This window comes from Notamacropus eugenii, chromosome 4 (genome assembly GCF_028372415.1).
Source record: "Notamacropus eugenii isolate mMacEug1 chromosome 4, mMacEug1.pri_v2, whole genome shotgun sequence".
Lineage (NCBI taxonomy): Eukaryota > Metazoa > Chordata > Mammalia > Diprotodontia > Macropodidae > Notamacropus > Notamacropus eugenii.
Window position 1 is genome coordinate 38,744,268 of NC_092875.1, and position 9,767 is coordinate 38,754,034.

Here is a 9,767-nt window from a genome sequence, read left to right on the forward strand (position 1 = left end):
GAGAAGGCATGAAGAGAATAAATTACAAGGCGTGTGAGGAAAGGGAAGCCCCCAAAGGGCAGAAAATAGTGTAAACCTTGATTAAAAAAAAAGGCAACCATGCAAATAGTGATAACCACCTATAATCCCTCACTCTCTTCTGGACTGTTCCACAAACAGACACTCCATCTCCCAACATTTTCTCTGGCCATCTACCATGCTAGAATGCTCTCCCTCTGCTTGGACTACTGACAGCTCTAACTTCCTTTAAGTCCCAGCTAAAATCCCACCCTCTACAGGAAGCTTTGCCCAGTCTCTCTTAATTCTAGAGCTTTCCTTCTGTTAATTATCTCCACTTCATCCAGCTTCTAGTTTGCTTTGATCTGATACTTTAGATTGTGAACTCCTTGAGGGCAGGTACTGTCTTTGACATTTTTTAGTATCCCCAGAGCTTAGCACAGTGCCTGGCACATAGCAGATGCATAATGAATATTGATTAACTAGTAACAATTGTTTAGGATTAGCTACACACACAGATTGAGGGCTTGTTCACTGAGGGTATTAGCAGGAAACAAGCAGGTTTTTCCAGATGATACACAATGGACCATATCTTTACCATCTCACGACTACCTAAAAGATGTAGAGAAGAGGCTCCCACTGTGCTGTTTATTGATGTGATTTGGTTGTTTTTTACAACCAGGTATCTCCTGTCCATATTTCACATTCCTTCAAGATTTCTTAGAAGGTCTAACTACTAAAAACAACTATATCCAATGACCCTCTGATAACAGTCGGGGAAGGCACACAACAGAGAAATGAATGGTCACCAGGTGTTGGCCTCTGGGACAGTCCAAGTTGAGGAGAGATCCCCTGAGGATGGGGAAATCCTTCAGATGTTCTGTCCCTCCTAGAAAGGCGCCATAAGCATTCAAAGGATGAGGGCAAATTCAAGTAGAAAGAGATGCCTGGGGCACATGTTGCTTTATGTTATCTACATGTGCGTAATTCTTTTGTAAAACTTTTCCCAATTACATTTTAATCTGGTTCCTCAGTACTTGGGAGTTTTACAGCCACAACGAGTGATGAGATTGACACCTCTGATTCTAAGGAAAGCCCAAAAGGACTTCACCCTGATCTGCAGGTACCCCCACAGAGACTGGCCAATAGCATGTCCATCCAGTATAGATTATATGAATGGATCTAGAGTTGAAAAGTAAGAGCAGGGCAGGATGAATGGCTTTGGGGAAATTTTAAAGCACTTTTACCAACACTGAAGTTCCTAAAACAGCAAAAAATCATCTTTTAACTCCCAACATTTTGTGGGCATAACTGTATAACAGCAAGATCTGGAACAATAGGACCTCTAAAGAACTAAAGATGGGGGTGCATGGTGGGCATAAAGGATGTCATTAAAGAAAGAAAAAGAAGATGAGCTGGGCATGGGACAAGAGCCTGGGTGCTACCCTGGTGTCCCAGGTAGGGGGAGTTTGGAGATTCACTGGGAAGACCTCTGGAGAAGATGGGCAGGCTGGGCTTGATGCCTCTCTGAGGGGAGCTGAGAGTTCTGCCCCAGCTTTGCTGGAGGCCATGAGCAGTACTGGGCAAACCAATGTGTGGGCATGCTGGGATCTGCCAGTGCCTGGCTTACCTTTGCTTGGCATCCATTCCCAGCACTTGGCACAAGAAAGTACTTGATAAATCCTAACTGATGAACCCTTTGTGCCACTTGTTGTAACCTGTGGTACTGACCAGTTAAGGATGTGCCCAGGGTCACACTTCCAGTCACACGGTTCAGGAAAAGAAGTCGACCCCTGCCATACGCGCAGCACATTAGTGTTATACATATAGCACTTTACAGGGGTTTTATTGTTTTTCACTTGAAGGGATAAAAATACTTGTAGGACTTCATTTTGTAGAGTTATAGGTGAAATATGACTTGTTCAGGGTCACTCACCTAGTATCAGGGGTGGAATTAGAACCCCACTCTTCCTGAGTCCAAGATGAAAACTCCATTGGACCAAGCCGCCACTCGGCATTCAGGAGAGGGGACAGAGTTTGTACGTAACCAATCTAGTAAAGAATAAGTAAGATATCCATTGTCTGTGCCTTGGGCCACAGTGCTTGATAAATATTTGGTGAACTGAATCCTTTGTAAGGGATAAGGAGGCTGCATGAGAGAGTAGACAGAATGCAGGCTGGGAGCTTTCATGAAGACCTGGATTTAAGTCATACTTCTAACACTAGCAGTGTGACTGTGGGTAAGTCTCTTGATCCCTCTGGGCTTCAGACAACTCCTGACTATGGGCTGTGAGGAGTAAGTTTAGCCAAAAAACAGAGATTGATGAAAGGGTAAACTGAACCCAGGCAGCTTTTACATTCATCTTTCCTTACTGTGAGGGTGGCCAAGTAAAATCCATGCAACTCTCTCCCCTAGAGTTATCCTTAGCCTACACACCTAGCTAAGGCTGTAGAAACCTCCATTATTTTGCTTTTGGTAGAACAGCTGAAATCAAGTATCAAGCTTCCTGCTGGCTCAGGGACAGGGCCACCTGGCTTTGGGGGCAGCTCTCCTGACAGCTGCCTTGGTAGAAAGGTGCTCCTGTTAGCTCTAAGGTTGAGTGACCTTCCTTTGCAGCTCAGTATGATATAGACAGAAAAGGACTGGACTTGGCTCAGAAAGCCCTGGGTTCAAATCCAATCTTGAAGCAAGTTCCTTCACCCAGAAGTTCCTCGGTTAACTTACCTGTAAAATGGGGACCACAATATGCATGGTACTCATGGCATAGGGTTGTTGTGAGGCTCAGATGAAATCTAGGATCACAGATCTAGAGTCAAAAGGGATCTAGAGGACAACACTTTCATTTTATAAATGAGGAAACTGAGGCTGAGGGATGTGAAGTGACTTGGTCCTGGTCACATGGAGTGTCCAGTGAAATTTGAACCCAGGGCCTCTGACTCCATAGCTCTCTCTGTTGCGCCCAGGTTCTTCCAAAACTCTTAGTGTACTTATGAGCCTTTAGTTGGCACTAATGTTGTTATAAAAGGACCTAAATGAATGTAGTTTTTCCTAGGAGGCCACACAGTGCCAAGCAGAGTCAGAGATCTGGTTTAGACCAGATGACACTGCCATGTATTTTTGTAATGACAGTTTGCTTTTTACAGAGGGTTTAAGGCTTGCAAAGGGTTTTACGTTATTTGATTCTTAAAAAAAAATCCTAGGAAGTGGGTGCTATTATGATCCTCATTTTACAGATAAACAAATCAAGGCAGCCAGAGATAAAGTGACTTGCCCAGGGTCCCACAGCTAGCAGGTGTTGTGGGTGGATCTGAGTTTTGGGCAGCCACAGGTGACCTGCCCCAGGAAACCTGGCTTAGGGAAAGCTGACCTGAGAATTCCTTTAAGTGTCCCCCTACCACTGCTGGCCAAATTTCCTCTCTTCAGTCCTCCTGGCCAACAGGCTCCCTACCTTGTCTAATCTTCCAGTGGGACCCTAACTTACCATGCACTCCATTTGCTAAAGCTCTAGAAATACTAGCTTGGGCAGTGAGAAAAAGAAAACTGAAGGAATGAGTGAGGGCAGAGAGAAGGAAGAAATGGTTGCTTTCTGCAGAGGTGATCATCTACTTCAAGAATTCCAGAGAGTCAACTAAAAAACGAATTCAAAAAACCGGTAACTTCTGCAGAATTAATTCCAGAATATAAAATAAATCTACCCCAATCTCCAGCACGACCTTGTATGACTGTGACAACGTCCAGTAGGAGAACAGAAAGGGAGGGGAGAAGGGGGGTCCTTTGCCTTCCAGCTTACCTGTGACTCCAGACTGTAATTCAAACAGAATTCCTCAAGAGAAATGGAGTAGTTTATTTGTAACCAACAAGTAAGAAAATGTTCTCATTTTGGGGCTGGGGTGGGGTTCAACTTCTAATATCATTGGTTTGGAGAGTTCCCAGGGAGGAAGCTCCTGGAGGCAAAAAATATCAGCAGCTTTTCATCTTAGCCAAGAGAGGTATGGAGAGGTTGGGTCTCTTTCCCAGGGTCCCAGAGCCAAGGTGGAGCAGAGGCAAGTAGGAGAAAGGAACCATAGGAAAAATGACTGCGAATATGCACAGTGCTGAACTGACCACTGCTCCCAGAGTTAGGGGAAGGGCAGGATCAAGCAGTCATTAAGCTCCTGCTGTATGCCAGGCACTACTAAGCGATTTATAAATATGACCTCATTGGACGATGTTAGGGTGAGAGGCAGGAGAGTGGATGGAGCACAGGAAGGCAATAAGAATCCTGCCTCAGACACTTTTCATCTATGTGAATCTGGGTGAGTCATTGAATCTGCTTCCTCATCTAGAAAATGGGCATAATAACTACCACCTACCTGCCTATGGAAAGCCCAGTGCAAACCTTAAAGCGCCTTAGAAATGCCAGCTACTACTGTTAGCATTACAGTCACCGTGGTTAGGTGGGCAGCAGCTCTAGGAAGCAGAGGTGTGGTGGGCCCCAGGTGAATGCTCTTCCATCAGACCTTGGCCCCAACCCCAGAAGGAGGTGGAAGCTGCGGAGCTGGCCTTCAGGGCTCCATCCCCCAAGGCCTCAGCTGGCATTTCAAGGCCCTCTGGCCCTGTCCAGCTTGACCTTTGCACCCTTATCTCAAATGAATTCCCTTTATGCACTCCGTGTTCTAATCCAACCCAACTACTGGCCCGGCTCCCAAACTGGCCGTTCCATTCTTCATCTCAGCACATGCTATCTCCCCCTCAGATCTCAATGTTCTCCCTCCTCACCTCACTCCAGAGACTCTTAGTGTCCCAGCTTCTTTCCAGGGCCTCCCCCTCCTATTTCAAGTATTCCAAAGGACTTCTTCCCCTTCTTCTAGACATGTCTTTCTTTTCTTTCCCCCAAATTCTCCTTTCATTTGTGCATCATTCCATCTCCCCTGAGGGCAGAGAAGGTTTTCATTTTAGGGCACACAGTAGGAGGTGTGCAGAATCTTTTCCCAGCTCTTTAACATTAGGAAAACATTTTCACACTGATCCTTTTTAGGTTACTTCAAAGTTAAGCTCAAATACTACTACCTACAAGAGGACTTTCTGCCACCGCTAGTGCTGGACTTTAACTACCAAGCCATGTGGCTTCTCCCAAGTGATTTCAAAATTAGAATCCATTTTAAAGAACAAACAATTTCCAATCATCAACCGTCTGATTTGTTCCCTGAAATGGTAAACAATGGCAGTCTTCTCAGAACTTGTCTGTACCCTGAGATGTAGCAACAGCAACCAAAAACCCCCTCTCTAGGTTTCAGTGTTTAGAAGAAGGATGCAGGACTGTTTTTCAACTCAAACCAAACCAGACTGAGCCAGGTGGTTCCTTAAAAGAGCAGTCTTCATCATAAAAGAGTTTGCAATAAGAATTTTCTAAGAAGTAACACTTCTATGGACAGAATCATCTTGGAGGAAAGAAAGTTTTTCCCATGGAGGTGCCTTCTTCTCAGGTCACCTGGGTAGTTTATCTGGTCCTTCCAAAATTCTTACTACTTTAGACTCTAAAGTGATTAACTGTCCTCTGACTCTAGGGCTGGGGCATCAAGGTCAGAGATCCTGAATACTCTGCATTCACTTTTCTGCTGTCACTGAAATAAATGGATGGATCGAGCTCTCTGCAAGTCTCAAGCACTACATCCAACTCTGGAATACTACCTGTGCGACCTAAAGTAATTTACACCCTCCCTGGGCCTCAGTTTCCTCACCTGTCAAATTCAGGAGTTATGTCGAATGACCTCCAAGGTCCCTTCCAGCTCCAGAGCTAAGACTGTGACACAAGAGGCCTTGCTAGATTTCCTCTAGCCTTTAATGCCTGTCTGTCTCTGTCACACACACACACACACACACACACACACACACACACACACACAGCAGCTAGGTGGTGCAGTGGATAGAGCATCAAAGCAGGAGTCAGGAGGACCTGAGTTCAAATCTCAACTCATACACTTGACACTCACAAGCTGTGTGACCTTGAGCAAGTCACTCAACCCCAATTGCCTCATCCTGGGTCATCTCCAGTCATCCTGATGAATATCTGGTCACTGGATTCAGATGGCTCTGGAGGAGAAGTGAGGCTGGTGACCTGCACAGCCCTCCCTCACTCAAAACAAAGTCAAGTGCAAGTCATGTCATTATTTCTCTGATGGCATGGTCTTCTTCGGCAGTGAAGGACGAACACACACACACACACACACACACACACACACACACACACACACTCTCTCTCTCTCTCTCTCTCTCTCTCTCTCTCTCATTCTCTCCCACACCCATAGCAGTAATGGCCCTTGGGTCTGACATAAGAAATGACTTGCCCAGGGTCACATTGGTTGATAATGGTCTGAGGTCAATAGGAACCTAGCTGTGCTTCATTCATTCCACCAAGTTGTAGCCTTATTTATTTATGTATCCCAAGGGCCTGACACATAGTGGGTTCAAAACTCAGGCCAGATGATCCAGGCCAGCAAGTCCTAGGGGACAGTGTCTTCCCGCCAGGGAATGCCAGCCCAGACATCATTCTGGTGAGGTATCTCAGATCTTTTCCTTCTGTGCTGCCTCCTCTGAGGGCACCAAAGAGAGAAAGGGAAAGGAATAAGCCATTCTTGATTCCAGCCCTAAGTGTTATGTTCTGTTTCTGTTAAGACTGTCATTTGTCTCCAGTGGAGAACTTGGAGATATGTCTGTCAAGACAGGTGATGTACTTGTTAGGACTCCACATACAGATGGCACTTCCTACTCTCCCCCATGATGGTGGACCTGGACCCCAGCCTGGCAAGATCCAAGTACCTGAAATGCTCCCATTCAGGAGTCTTTTAAGTCAGGCAAGAGTCAGTCTCTAAGCATTTATTAAGCTCCTGCTGAGTACTAGGCACTGTGCCAAGTCCTGAGGATACTAATAAAGAAATAGTCCCTGACCTCAAGGAGCTTACGTGGCAAGTGGTCAACTAGCATTTATTAAGCTCCTACTCTGTGGCAGGCATATAAAGAAAGGCAGCCTCTGCCCTCAAGAAGCTCACTTCTAAAGGGGGTGACAATTATGTAAAAACAAAGTAGAGACAAAGGAAATTAGAAGTAAGGAAGACAAGGAACAGGAGCATTCAGGGGGCCCCTGCAGCTTCTTCCTGGCTCCTCCCCAGCCCCAAAGGTGAGGGTAGAATTTTCTTCAGTGGTTTTGCCAATGAGCAGACACCCCCCTCCTCTAGCACAGAGAAGAGAAGCTCTGTAAGAGTGCCTGGGACATGGCTGTGATGCATTTCAACGGTGGGACAAACCAGTCTTCCTACTCCTACAATACACTGGAGATCCCACAGATCCCTGGGGGTTGGCCCCCACTTCCAAGACCAAGGCTACCGGTAACGAGGGGTTAACTGAGTCAACAAATGAGTGCCTTCTGTAAGCAGATATCAACTAGAACAAGAGGAAAGGCTGTCACTGCCCTGGAAACAGAGAGCCTAGGGTCACAGGCAGGTAGCATGACAGCAGGGTGTGGAATGAATCTGGAGGGATTTGGTGGAAAAAAGCTCTGGACTTGTCAAGAGCGGGTTGTGATTAAGGACAAGCCATTTCCCCTCTCAGAGCCTCACTTTTCTCATCTGTAAGATGGGGATAATAATGCCAAGAGACATTAATTCACAAGGTTGTTATCAGCATCAAACATGGGAGGGAACATAATATATATGAGAATTTTGCAAACCTTTGCCAATTTTTGGTCACTATTTGAGAGGGAAAGAAACTCAAGACAGACAGGTGACTTTGGAAACTATTTCTATAGTCCATAGGACAGCAAATGAAAGAAGGCTTGAACTTTAAATGTGTTTAGTGCCCCCAAATTAGAAGAAACTGACAGAAGCCCTCTAATCCAAGCCTCTCATTTTACTGAGTAAAAAACTGAGATTTCCCTCTGGTCTTCACCACCTCCCCACCCCAAGCTGTGGAAAGTCAGCAGAGTCCATAGACACATTGTAACACCTCCTGAGGACAGAGCACAAAGAAGTGCCCCAGCTCCTAAAGGAATGGACAAGTTCAGACTGAAAACACCATCCCAAGAAGACAACCCCAAGATAAGAGGACTTCTGAGGCTTCCAGGCATCAGGATGGCTACTTATTCCACTGTACCTGCAAGTGGGTGCCACAGTGCAGAGAGCACAGGGCCTGGAGTCAGAAAAGCCCAGAGTTCAAATCCAGCCTCAAATCCTAGCTGTGTGACCCGGGACACTTAGTTTGCCTCAGTTTCCTTAACTGTAAAATGGGGATCCTAATAATACCTACTTTGCAGGGTTGTTGTGAGGATCGTATGAAATAACATTTATAAAACACTTAGTGTCTGGCATACAAAAGGCATTTCATAAGTGCTTGTTCCTTTCCTTCCTTCCGGTCAATCCCACACCAGCTTTAGAAACTGGGCACTGGGCTGGAGACACAAAACTAAGCCAGCCCTGGCTTACATTCTAAGAAGAAACAGACCAGCACTGGCATGAACCAAAGACAGGCTTAGTTGCCCCGAGCAGAGAGAGGATAAGGGACGTGCCCAAAGTGACATGGCCAGCATGTATCAAAGGCTACCAGATATATATAGACAGAAGGTGTGCCAAAAATTTAAGTTTAACACTGCACCCAGACATTTGGAACACCCTTTGTATACCAAATAAATATAGTCTGAGGAGCTGGTAGTATGTGGGGTAGCAGAGAATCAGGAAAAGTTATGAAAAGGTTGAGTTTGTTGAGTGCCTAAGGAAACCAGGGGATTCCAAGGAGAGGTGAGAAAGGAGAGCATTCTGGGGGTGGGGGGCAGCCACGGGAGCCTTCCTCGGCACCTGGGCAAGCCTGGGTGGAGGACACTAACGTATGAGACCAGAAAGCAAGAAAGGGGCGTAAAGGGATACAAATGTCTGAGTATGTAATTTTATTCTGGAGCTAAGAGGAAGCCTTTGGAGTTTCTGGCAGCAACCTACCTAATGGGTGGCAGAAACCAAATCACACATGAAAAGGAATCTCCCCAACGTATTAAGAAAAAAGTCACTGAAAGTTCTGAAGTCGGAAGATGTGGATCCAAAAATCCCACCGCTGGCATTATCTGGCTTGGTAAAATTTGGGCAAGTCACACAATCATCCTGTACCTCAGTTTCAATACCTGTAAAACTTCCTCGGAAGCCTCTTTCAGCGCTAGGTCTCTGATCCCTTCAGTGATGAGGGGCAGCCCGGAGGCAAGTTCCGATCCACTTTTGGGGCAAGCGTTATCGCCCAATAACTTTTTCTCCTTACACACACCCCAAGTTCGCCTCGATGCAACTTCTACGCTTTGCTCTGTCCGATTCCCTGTAGACCAACTCGTTCGGTCTCCGGGGATGGGGGGGGGGGGGGAGGGGGGAAGAGAGAAACTGCCCCAAACCCTGCCCACAACAGGCGCACGATCCGGTGGTGCTCGGGAACTGGTTGATGAATGCGTGCTTACCTTGCACAAGATCCCGGAGGGACAACAAAAAACGAGCCAGGCTCCGGGTCGCGAAGATCGACCGGCCAAGGGTTAAGGGGTCAAAGGGCAGCCTCCGGCCAGAAGGGCAAAGACCCCGCAAGAGCTCCCACGCTCATTCGCTCGCCCCGCGGCGGAGGCGGAGACGACTAGGCGCTCACGAGCTCCCGGCCGCACTCCTCTCCAGCGCCGTCTGGGTCTGCCGCTGCTGCAGCAGAGCGTCTATAAACATCCCCACTGCGAGCAACTTGTCACGGGGTGGGCGGAGCCTAGCTTCTTCCAATCGCA

At 46.7% G+C, this 9,767-nt stretch overlaps 1 protein-coding gene across 2 annotated transcripts in view; it reads right to left on the bottom strand.

The window, feature by feature from the left end:
- Positions 1–9,734, bottom strand: part of SBNO1 (strawberry notch homolog 1) — a 67,794-nt gene extending 58,060 nt beyond the window's left edge. Inside the window, exon 1 of one of the 2 annotated variants that reach the window (XM_072600654.1) lies at positions 9,462–9,734. The gene's annotated coding sequence lies outside the window, so the exon portion shown is untranslated. The remainder of the gene's footprint in view (positions 1–9,461) is intronic. The other variant, XM_072600652.1, reaches the window with a different exon arrangement.
- Between the last annotated feature and the right edge of the window lie 33 nt (positions 9,735–9,767).